The sequence below is a fragment of the Actinia tenebrosa genome, unplaced genomic scaffold, assembly GCF_029948245.1.
Source record: "Actinia tenebrosa isolate PJP-AT-01 unplaced genomic scaffold, QUT_ActTen_1.0 PGA_scaffold17__23_contigs__length_9995812, whole genome shotgun sequence".
Taxonomy (NCBI): Eukaryota; Metazoa; Cnidaria; class Anthozoa; order Actiniaria; family Actiniidae; genus Actinia; species Actinia tenebrosa.
The window spans coordinates 3,291,641-3,301,778 of NW_028292577.1; the positions used below are offsets into that span (position 1 = coordinate 3,291,641).

General features: G+C 35.4%; 1 long non-coding RNA gene across 1 annotated transcript; it reads right to left on the reverse strand.

The window, feature by feature from the left end:
• Positions 1 to 7,035: 7,035 nt before the first annotated feature.
• LOC148910234 (uncharacterized) lies at positions 7,036 to 9,754 on the reverse strand. The gene is made up of 3 exons (XR_016120047.1): positions 9,681 to 9,754; positions 7,834 to 7,883; positions 7,036 to 7,611 (listed from the first exon to the last, which is right to left on the reverse strand). It is a non-coding gene; the product is annotated as an uncharacterized LOC148910234 (long non-coding RNA).
• Positions 9,755 to 10,138: the final 384 nt, after the last annotated feature.

The following is a 10,138-nucleotide window of genomic DNA, read 5'->3' on the forward strand; positions in this document are numbered from 1 at the left end:
ATTACTGTTCTTTCTTCCTATGACATAGACTGTGAACAATCCCACTTTTCCCTTGAATTCCGCAAGCAGGTGTCTGTTGGGATTCCTGTGTATGTGCTCACGGAATTAGGAGGGAAAAGTGAGACTGTTCGCACAGTCTACCTATGACAACCTTCTTGCAACTAGGTGTATATTGCTAGTTTTTATTATAGTTTTCTTCTTTTTGCTCTCACAGAAACTGTTTCAATTTCTTCAAAATTACTTAGTATGTTACCCAAGGAGACCTCTCCAATTTTTGAGCAAAAGTACTATTATTGAAAATGTTATGCAAAAAACAAATGATGCAAGAAAGAATTGAGAAAGGAGAAAAAACAATAAGTGAGGGTTATTGGCCTGAAGCAAGGGGTTGTGTGATATAATTATTCACTGAGGGCAAAGCCTGAGGTGAATATACACATAACCACGAGCTGAAGGTGGATAACTGCCTTATTTTTACATAGCAAGGTCTTCTTAAAGACAAAAGAGGACTTACAAGGCTATGGTTTCAGAATTAATATGGATTTAGTGGACACAACAATAGAAAGCTTTTCATGGCAAGATTCCCAGTAATTTTGGAAAAAAAACACACCAAACTTTGAGAAATCATTCACTCAATCTTAAACTCAACATCAGACATTGGTCCATACATGCAACAACAACAAAAAAGGAAATATATGAATGACAGTACGGTAATGAGTGGATTGTCATTGGATTTAAAAATATATTATCCAGCAGTCAATTAATGAGGCTAGAATTGGGGCTAATTGACTTGTTTTAAAATGCAGGCTTTGAAGTTTGAGATATGTTTACAAGAAAGTTTGAAATATGTTTACGAGAAAGTTTGAGATATGTTTACGAGAAAGTGATACCATATTTATATGTAAACACTGGGTTATTTGGCAGTAAGACGATTTCTTCTTAATTCCTTTGAACATTTTGTAAATATTTAAAATGTTAAATGAAAACCTGAATTTTACCCCCGTAATAAAAGAAGTAATCGTTTGTTGAAATCTTTTAAAGTGAGCACATTAGACGTATTGAAAACGGCGCAATTATGACATAATAAGTGTAGAACATTTATTTTAGATTATGTGACACACACAGATGCGAACGAAGTAATGAAATATATCTTCGTGATTTGATATTGACATAATGGTATAAGTATACAATATTACAGAAGAGTATAAGGTTTTCCTTGCATTAATATAAAAACATTCTGACATAAGCTTTGTGATGTGAAGAAGTACACGAGCTGCAATTAACATATCACCTTCCGTCTTCTAACGACAGCCCTTTCCATAAACAAGGAGCTGCGATTAGATCTGTGATTTGAAAACGGCGCATCACATATAATGTTTTCCTACGGGATCCGTTCGTATATTTTCTCGTGTATTAGTTGTGTTCGATGAATATATGTGTCTTCGTGTTTTGAAAACGGCGCATCACACATAATAATGTTTTCCTACGGGAGCCGACGGTATATTTTATCGTTCTCGAGTACATAGTTATCTTCGATTCTTGGCGACCGCAGACAGTTCTTAACATCCACAAAATTACATATATAACATTCAAAAAATCGAGGTTAATGAATTTGTTGAGAATGTTGAGCAGAAAGATGAAGGGAAAGCACGAACGGTACCAACTGTACCAACGGTACCAATGGTAAGCCCTGAAACAGGGTGATGTGTGGTTTGTTGTCTTATGAATATTTATGTTTACCAAAGGGTGACCAGTTCTAATATGAACACGCAAGCTTTACCAAAGGGTGACCAATTGAACTGATTGACGCGTGCATCTGAATTTTGATGACATTGATAATGAATTCGTGATTCTTGCATATTAATTACTTTCACCAACTGTACCGATGGTAAACCAGCTTTTACCATCCGTATCAGTTCGTGTATTCTGGACATACATGTATTTGAACAAACAACTCACTTTAAACCACGATTTCATCGTCTTTTAAACCTTGAACTCCACAAAGAACTTGATCAAAATGATCCCTACGATGGGGGATTCATTTATTTAAAACTCTTTTGGCTCTTCCTACAAGATTTCTATGAGTGAAATTTTTCGTGCAGAAAATTTTTCGCTTGCAGAAAATTTTCTGCCATGTTATGTGCATGTTACTACCTGCGTAGGACTCGGGCGAGAACGAATTTCGACCTGACTACTCTCTCGCACAGGATTTTTGTAACGTGTACACGACCCACCACCAGCCACCCCACTGGGCTAGTTTTGTTCTTGAAAGTTCCTTGCAAAAAGTCCTCTATGGTCGACATTTTTTTACTTTTTGGGTTGGTTTTACTTTGAAAAATGAAAGATAACTACAGATAATTCAACACGATATCAAGTTTAGTGAAAATCATTATCATCATCATCATCATCATCATCATCATTATCATCATCATCATCATCATTGTTATTATTATTATTATTATTATTATTATTATTATTATTATTATTATTATTATTATTATTATTATTATTATTATTATTATTATTACATTCAGGACTCCTAAAACGAAAAGCATTAAAATTTAACATCAATTTTTGCTTACCAGCCTTCAAGATGATACAGTTTTGTCCTGAAAAAGTCCGGAAATCTCCAAAATTTCAAGTTAAATGAAAGACATCCATTGTGATTTTCACTAAACTTGAAAACTAACCAAAAAAGCAAAAAAAATGTCGACCATAGAGAATTTTGTCGAAGGATTTTTCAAGAACAAAACTAGCCCAGTGGGGTGGCTGGTGGTGGGTCGTGTACATTATAGCTCCGCTATAAAATCTTGCAACACTTGTTGAGTTTTTAATAAATTTAGAACGTTGAGTTCGCATCAGAAAAAATTTGTTAACATTTGGTCAGCTACGAATTCAAGCTTACGCCCCCTCATGTAAGCCCAATACAAATGTCTCAAAAACACGGTTTTTGAATCTTTTCTCAAAATAATGACTATCTAGGCAAAAAACAGAAGTGTATTATATGGAATAGATTGAATTCTATTGAAAAAAACCACCGTACTTTTTGAGTTGAATGTACGCTATTGGATGTATTTTACAAGAGAAAATGCATGACATAACCGGGGTTAAGCTAGAAAATCGTCTCTCCTTAAAATAAAACAGAACCTGTCAAAAAAACAGAAGTGGATTTGAATACCCTGGGCTTTCCTGAACATTTTGGTATATAATTCATAGGAATTTGTTAAAATTTAGAAACGTATTTTTGCTGATTTTATAAACTCATACTATCTGTTGGCCTATACATTCGTCTCTTATGGTTTCTTAGGTTTCGTAGCCTCGAAAACACGCTAACTTCGGTAGTTAGCTAAAGAACAGAAGATTTACGGGTCATTTAGGCAGTTTACTTGTGCTATATAACTTTACTTTTAAGAACAACCTTTTGCTTTGGAAAGAGAGGAAAAAGAGCGAAGAGAGCAAATATTCCAAATAAATGGGCAATTTTTTCCAATGGTTTACATTCCTGGAAATTATGTGAAATTCAAGTGCAATAAGAATGACATTTTAAGATTAAGACTTCTTCTTGCAGATTATTATTTCTGTATAATTTAGCTGGCAGTACGGTATACAGCTCTATAGCATATTAGCAAACTCATTAGAATTTCTAGCCCGGTTTTTGTGGCTACTGCCTCCTAGAGAGGCGAAGCCACTGTGATGCTATCGAGTCGCGTAAGTGAGTGAGTGAGTGAGTGAGTGAGTGAGTGAGTGAGTGAGTGAGTGAGTGAGTGAGTGAGTGAGTGAGTGAGTGAGTGAGTGAGTGAGTGAGTGAGTGAGTGAGTGAGTGAGTGAGTGAGTGAGTGAGTGAGTGAGTGAGTAACACCACAGGAAGCCCAAACTGATGAATGGATAAACTTCGGAACCAATCATTAAACTTCGGAGCCAATCAGGGATAAGCGACTCACGTTCTTCAATATCGATAAACTACGGAACCAATCATAGCTTGAATAACAAAATCTCGGTATTTCCGAATTGTAACCGATGTAGGGATGACGCATTTTTAAAAGCAGGATTGTTATCTTGACTGTCTTCGTTCTTCGCTGCTCGAGACTTCAAGTAAGTAAAGTGCTTTCGTAAAATCTATCAATATCATTTATCACGGCTTTCATGTAGTATTACTATACAATAAGATGAAAGGTTTTATGAGTGTTATTCCAATTTTAGGCCGATGTTTTTACCGAAAACAAAGCTGCCTGACTTCAAACAGGGCTTCAAACAATGAACTTTCTCAACCAATGAAAAGCCCTATATTGGGAAAACAAATGGCGTTTACGTAATGCCATATATCACCCTCTTCGGAGGATAATTGAGCCTCTTTGGAGGATAATTAACCCTCTTTTGAGGATAATTGTGCCCTATTGTGGGATTAGTCAGATTTTTGTCTCTATATCCTTTTATTACCATTGTTTGCCTTATCACATTGTCAAACTAATGTGGGGATCCACCTGGCTATGCCTCGACCAATATATATCTCTCTAAAATCTTTCTTTATGTATAATCAGGGCAGTAATATTATAAATATCGTTTTATTTACTTTCTTTCCCTGGTCATATCTAATATGTAAAACCTCTGATTTTTAAGGGGTACTTGAATGAAAACGCCCCGTTTTTTGAAAGCCCGAATATTTCAAATATTTGAAGATAATATGATTCAATTACTATTATGAAAGCCAGATTGACATAAATATTTGCTTCGGAACCACTTGAAGTTGAGAAACTTTGGTTTAAAAACTAAAAGAACAATAGAGTTGAGTAAATGACTTCATTTACTCTCAACTTCGATACTGATTCTGAAGAAAATATGTGTCTTGGCTACTGTTGGGGACATATGAATATGTTTAACCAACTTCCAAGTCGTTTCCAAAATCAGAATGTTTTCATCTAAGTGCCCCTTTAAACAATCCGTTTCTAAATTGGCAGTAGACACATGCGGTTTACGACCGCCTATTTTTTAACTCGTGGATACGCGAAGCGTAGAAACGAGTTTTTGTGAGGGGTTTGATTATGCAAATGTATCACTCACTCACTCACTAAGATGTTAGCAGATCGATAACTAAACGTTTGTCGATCGTCTTACGTCATCCGATCACGAATGTTACACGACACTAACAAGCACAAAGCTCTTATACCATATAGATTACTTTGATATTTATATGAGGAAACGAAATGCTGATGTTCCATGTGGATACATTTCTATCACTTGTAGACGCCGTTGGGGCCTACTGTGCATGCGCACACTCGCACATAGTTTTATCTTCGAATTATCCATATTAAAAGAGTCGAGGAAAGATGCAAGTCGAAGTAAAATTATACAATTAACGCCTGAAATAAAATTTCAATGAGTTAGACCTTTTTTTCTGATGTATTTTAAAAAAGTAAACAAAAACGCTTATTAGGTACAACGTCAACATTTCGATTTCAGAAGACTCGTAGATAGAGCCGGTTATCGAAAAAATTAATTAGAACTCAAGAAGAGAGTCTGATTTCAAGCTCTGTTGGACTTTATTCTCCATAGAAACAGCTCAAAGTCACGGCGGTATTCAGCAATAAAATCTCATAAACTCGATCGAGCGAAGTTTAATCAACAGTTATCTCGCTTAGATACGTGGATACCCCCAATTTTTTTTTCGGATTCCAGTGGCCTCTTGCGTGATTTGAAAAAAAAAAAAAATGGTTCGCAATTAGTAGGCACCAACCTTAATCAACTTAGACAGTCAGAACTTTCGTTTTTTATGGTAAGGGTCGTAACCAGGGGGGAGCACAGGTTCGGTCATCTATCTCCTTTTGCTTTAAAATTGCATGTAAATGTTTTTTGATTAAATGAAGACCACTTTCCATCTGCATATTGTAGCATTTTTAAGAATCACCCACCCATTATTCCCTTTTTATATTTCTATAGATAAGCTTAATTTATTTTAATGCTGAAGGAAATATAATACGGAGAGCATATTATGACAACAAATATTCGTCCCTTATTTAGCTTTGTAAATCTTTAACAATTCGGTTGTTTTTAACCAACTATCGTATGTTTTTCGTATAAGAAAATTGCTGCTTTGTTCGCCGGCTCCTATATCGCGGGGTACCCATCGTCAAAACAAAGAAGACTTTCATTCAATAATTTTTTATTTTATATTTTCTCTTGTTTTATATCTTTCTACAGATAATTTATTTAATTATTGAATGAAATATAAATTTACACCAAATATTCAACTGTTTATTAAGCTGTTCGAGCAAGTATGATTATACAAATGAGCTTAAATTTGTGCTGTTGAGAGATGTTATTGTATAAAGACCTACGGACTTCAAAAACATTTACAAACGCCAATTTACTTACAAGAAATTTGTCATTTTGCATTGCCTTTTGCATTATTTTCTATTTTGTGTCGGTTGTTCTTGTCAAGTTTAACTGAATGTAAACTTCGTCTCGTTCTATAAAAGACGTAATTAAAGTAAGCTTATTTTTTGCTCACCTTAACCAGTTTTCAAGTCTGTTTTTTTAGTCTTGATTTGTCCTAAATCTCCAGATTTTCTTATTTTCTTTTTTCTTTTTTTTTTTTTTTTTTTTTTTTTTTTGTTGTTGTTGTTGTTGTTGTTGTTGTTGTTGTTGTTGCAAATGAAAGTTTTTTTTGTCATCAAGATATTTTTTTCATTTATTTATATATGGAGTAGGACCATACCTACAGCCATCGAGTGCTGAAGCGCAGTATAGCAGCGCGAAGCACTTACGGTTACGCCGGAGATTTCGGCCCCGACACCGCTATCCAGAGTACATACACCTGAGTCTTTAAGCAGAGCAATCCAATCCTTCTCGACAAAAAAAAAACATACCTTAATGTGTTGCTCGATTCATGTGAACATTTGTCGTTTATAGGTTGAAAGGTTTTTGGTAAAAACAATTAGAAGGATAGAAGAAGAAGGAGAGTAAGGAAAAGAAGATAATGCGCATAAAACCTTTCACATTTTTGATATAAGTCTTGAAAAAATAAAAGAATACTAAGCCATTATGCACATGAATGTTTAACCTTTTTTGCCCCGCGCACATAAGAAGCACCATCATCGTCTTACTCATTCATTACCAAGTTACCAGAAAGATTGTCATATATGGAATTATCAATCCCTTACCTATGGTATACAACAACGTTTGATTACGTCTTCCACTGCAAGTAGTCTCAATCCTTTAATATTTGTTCTGTTTTCACCTCTCATCATACCTGTCTGTTTGTTCAAGGAAATATTGTCTTCTTTGGTCGTTTTCAAGACCCTTTTTTGTCCTGTCTGGTTATGGAGTGAATCTGCTTATGTTTGCACTACGTTTGATTCTACAAGTATCAGAACATTTAGTACTGGAAAACTGGGGCCTGCCTTGTTTTGCATTTCTTACTTTATCTACAAACCAATCCTGCATGCCTGACGTAGTTTTGAATTGGAGCCATGGATCACAAGAACACTTCTCACTCTATCATCTGGCTGATATACGAGGAGTGTTACGTAGTACTACACATCTGTTGTCTAATAACTTACGCCATCATACATTCTGTCCTATCTAACATGCATGCTGGTATTAATAACGTTGGTTTGCCTGAAAGTGATGAAGAAATTTATTACCATAATACATTAATGTTAAAAAGGTAAATTATACACCGAGAAAAGATGAAAAAACTTACTGACGTTTCGGACTCTAGTCCATCGTCGGAGTCTTTTTCATCTTTTCACGGCGTATAATTTACCTTTTTATCATAACTGTTTCATTAGAAACACCAACGCAGCTCACACTAGTTTTTATCTAGTTATCTCTTCTTACCATTACATTAATTGTATCTGCTTGGCATCTGATAATGACGACCATTTCTGCTGTAAGCCAAAAGGAAGAAAATAAGATGAAGAACCATGCAGAAAATAAAAAAAAAAAAAAAAAAAAAAGATGAGTGAAGTGAAAAGAAAACCATAGAAACATGAAACTTTCTCAGGGACCAGGTGCCAGGCCGTAAGAGAGGAGATAGAGAACATTAGGAGAAAATATCATGTTTTGAAACGTATCAAGTGAACAATAGATTTGTCATTAGCAAAATAAGTCTGCCATGGCCTTTGAAAAACATGCAATGTGATTGGATGTCTAATTTAGTGTCTTGCTTCGTGATTGGTCAAAGTAAACATCATTCCTAATGACAAACAGGATTCGTTGTCGTCTAGCTGCGGTACAAACAATACCATATATATGGCATGACGAACCATGTTGGTACCCGCGGTAGACCACAATGCACCACAAATGATAACCCACAATTATACGGTGTCTTTTCAAATCACTGAACAGGGTCAAGATTTGTATGTCAAAGAAAGGTATTACATATGCATGACTTTTGATTGTTTGTTAACAGCATACTGACAACAAATCTGACCAAAGAAAATGTCAAGAATATGTAACTTAAAAAAATACAATCGACGAGACGACGACAAAAACACTCTCCCTGTCGACTGTGTATATCGGCGTATAAATGACGTCACTGCCAAACTAACGTGTCGTGTAAAGATTGACCGGCGAAAATAAAAACATGCCCGCCGTTGGAATAAAAATATAAAACTCACGAATTATTTTGTCACTGCAATCAAGCGCTTATCAGCAACGTTTTTTCATTATTAATTTGGTGACCTGCAAATCGATAATTTCTGGAGGAAAAGTGACACATCAGTTATGCAAAGTTTCTCGATTCTGATTGGCTAACATTTTTCTCAGATCAGCTGTTGTTTCGATGGTGTCTCCTTAAACTCAACTATTGATTTCTGAATAATAGCTCAGTCATACTGACGCCATAGACTTGTGTATGACCTTTTTATTGTTTTGCTATTGGATAAAATATTAAAGGATAAAAGGGAAACTTAGTGTAGTTGATAGCTTAATGACTACTGATCCTGATGTATCCTATATGTTCTTTGTCGGTTTATTTGTTTGATTATTATTGTTTTATATTTTATTTTTTTTTTGTATTTATTTTCTGGTTTTTTGTTGTTGTTGTTGTTGTTGGTTTTTTTTGTGTTGTTGTTGTTGTTGTTGTTGCAAAAGAAAGTTTTTTTGTCATCAGGATATTTTTTTCATTTATTTATATATGGAGCAGGACCATACCTCCAAACATCAAGTGCTGAAGCGCAGTATGGCAGCGCGAAGCATTTACGGCTAGGCCGGAGATTTCGGCCCCGACACCGCTATCCAGTGACTAATCAGGAAGCTCGGTCGAAGCCTAAGGGAGAGGTTAGTCGGCCCCTAGACCGTAGATGATTAACCCCTTGCTATGATTAGCAGTGTATGTTGGTTCTGTCTGGTGGCTACCTTCCTACTGCTTTCTTAGTCCGTGTGGGAAGTGTTTTGAAACCTTTCTTGGAAAAATATACATGCGCAAAAGCTAGCTCAACATCGAACATGGAAATTTTATCATGAATATATACTCGTTAAAAAATAACTGTTATTAATCTCGTATTTTGAAGCACACACGCGCCCTTTGCATTTTATAAGAGAAATAAAATCCTTGCTTGATTTGTTATGTGTACTTATAAAGCACTTTGGTATTGGCAGATCTAGAGCACTCGAGAAATTTTCTTTTCTCGTGTTCTACCTATTCCCGCGTATAATCGTTCATTTATTTATTACCAGGTTACCTGTGTGTCATGAGATCCCAAATCCATTACCAGAAAACCATTCTTTGATGTTTGACCTGTTTTTACTCTGTAAGAGTTAATTACCGAGAACGAAGGCAATAAGTAAGAGTTATGTACCAAGTTACTTGTATGACTCATTGATTTTGTCGAAACCAAAAGACATGTCAATATTCATAAGTAATACCATGGAACGAGGGAAATTAGCGATTAAATTTCCCCAAATAACGAGGGAAAATTTGTGGAATAAAACAAAAATAGAATCTAACAAGTTTTGACACGGGAAAAGGTGTCAAATGTGCTGGGCACATTGGATACTTTGAATAGAGTAGAAGCCTATTTGGGATTAGTTATCAATTGACACGGTTTTCTTTGTTATTCATAAGGCTTTATTTTTATTACAACCCTCGTAAACAATGGACAAACTTAAAGCCCGGGGAGGGAATTGAAATGCAGCAGGG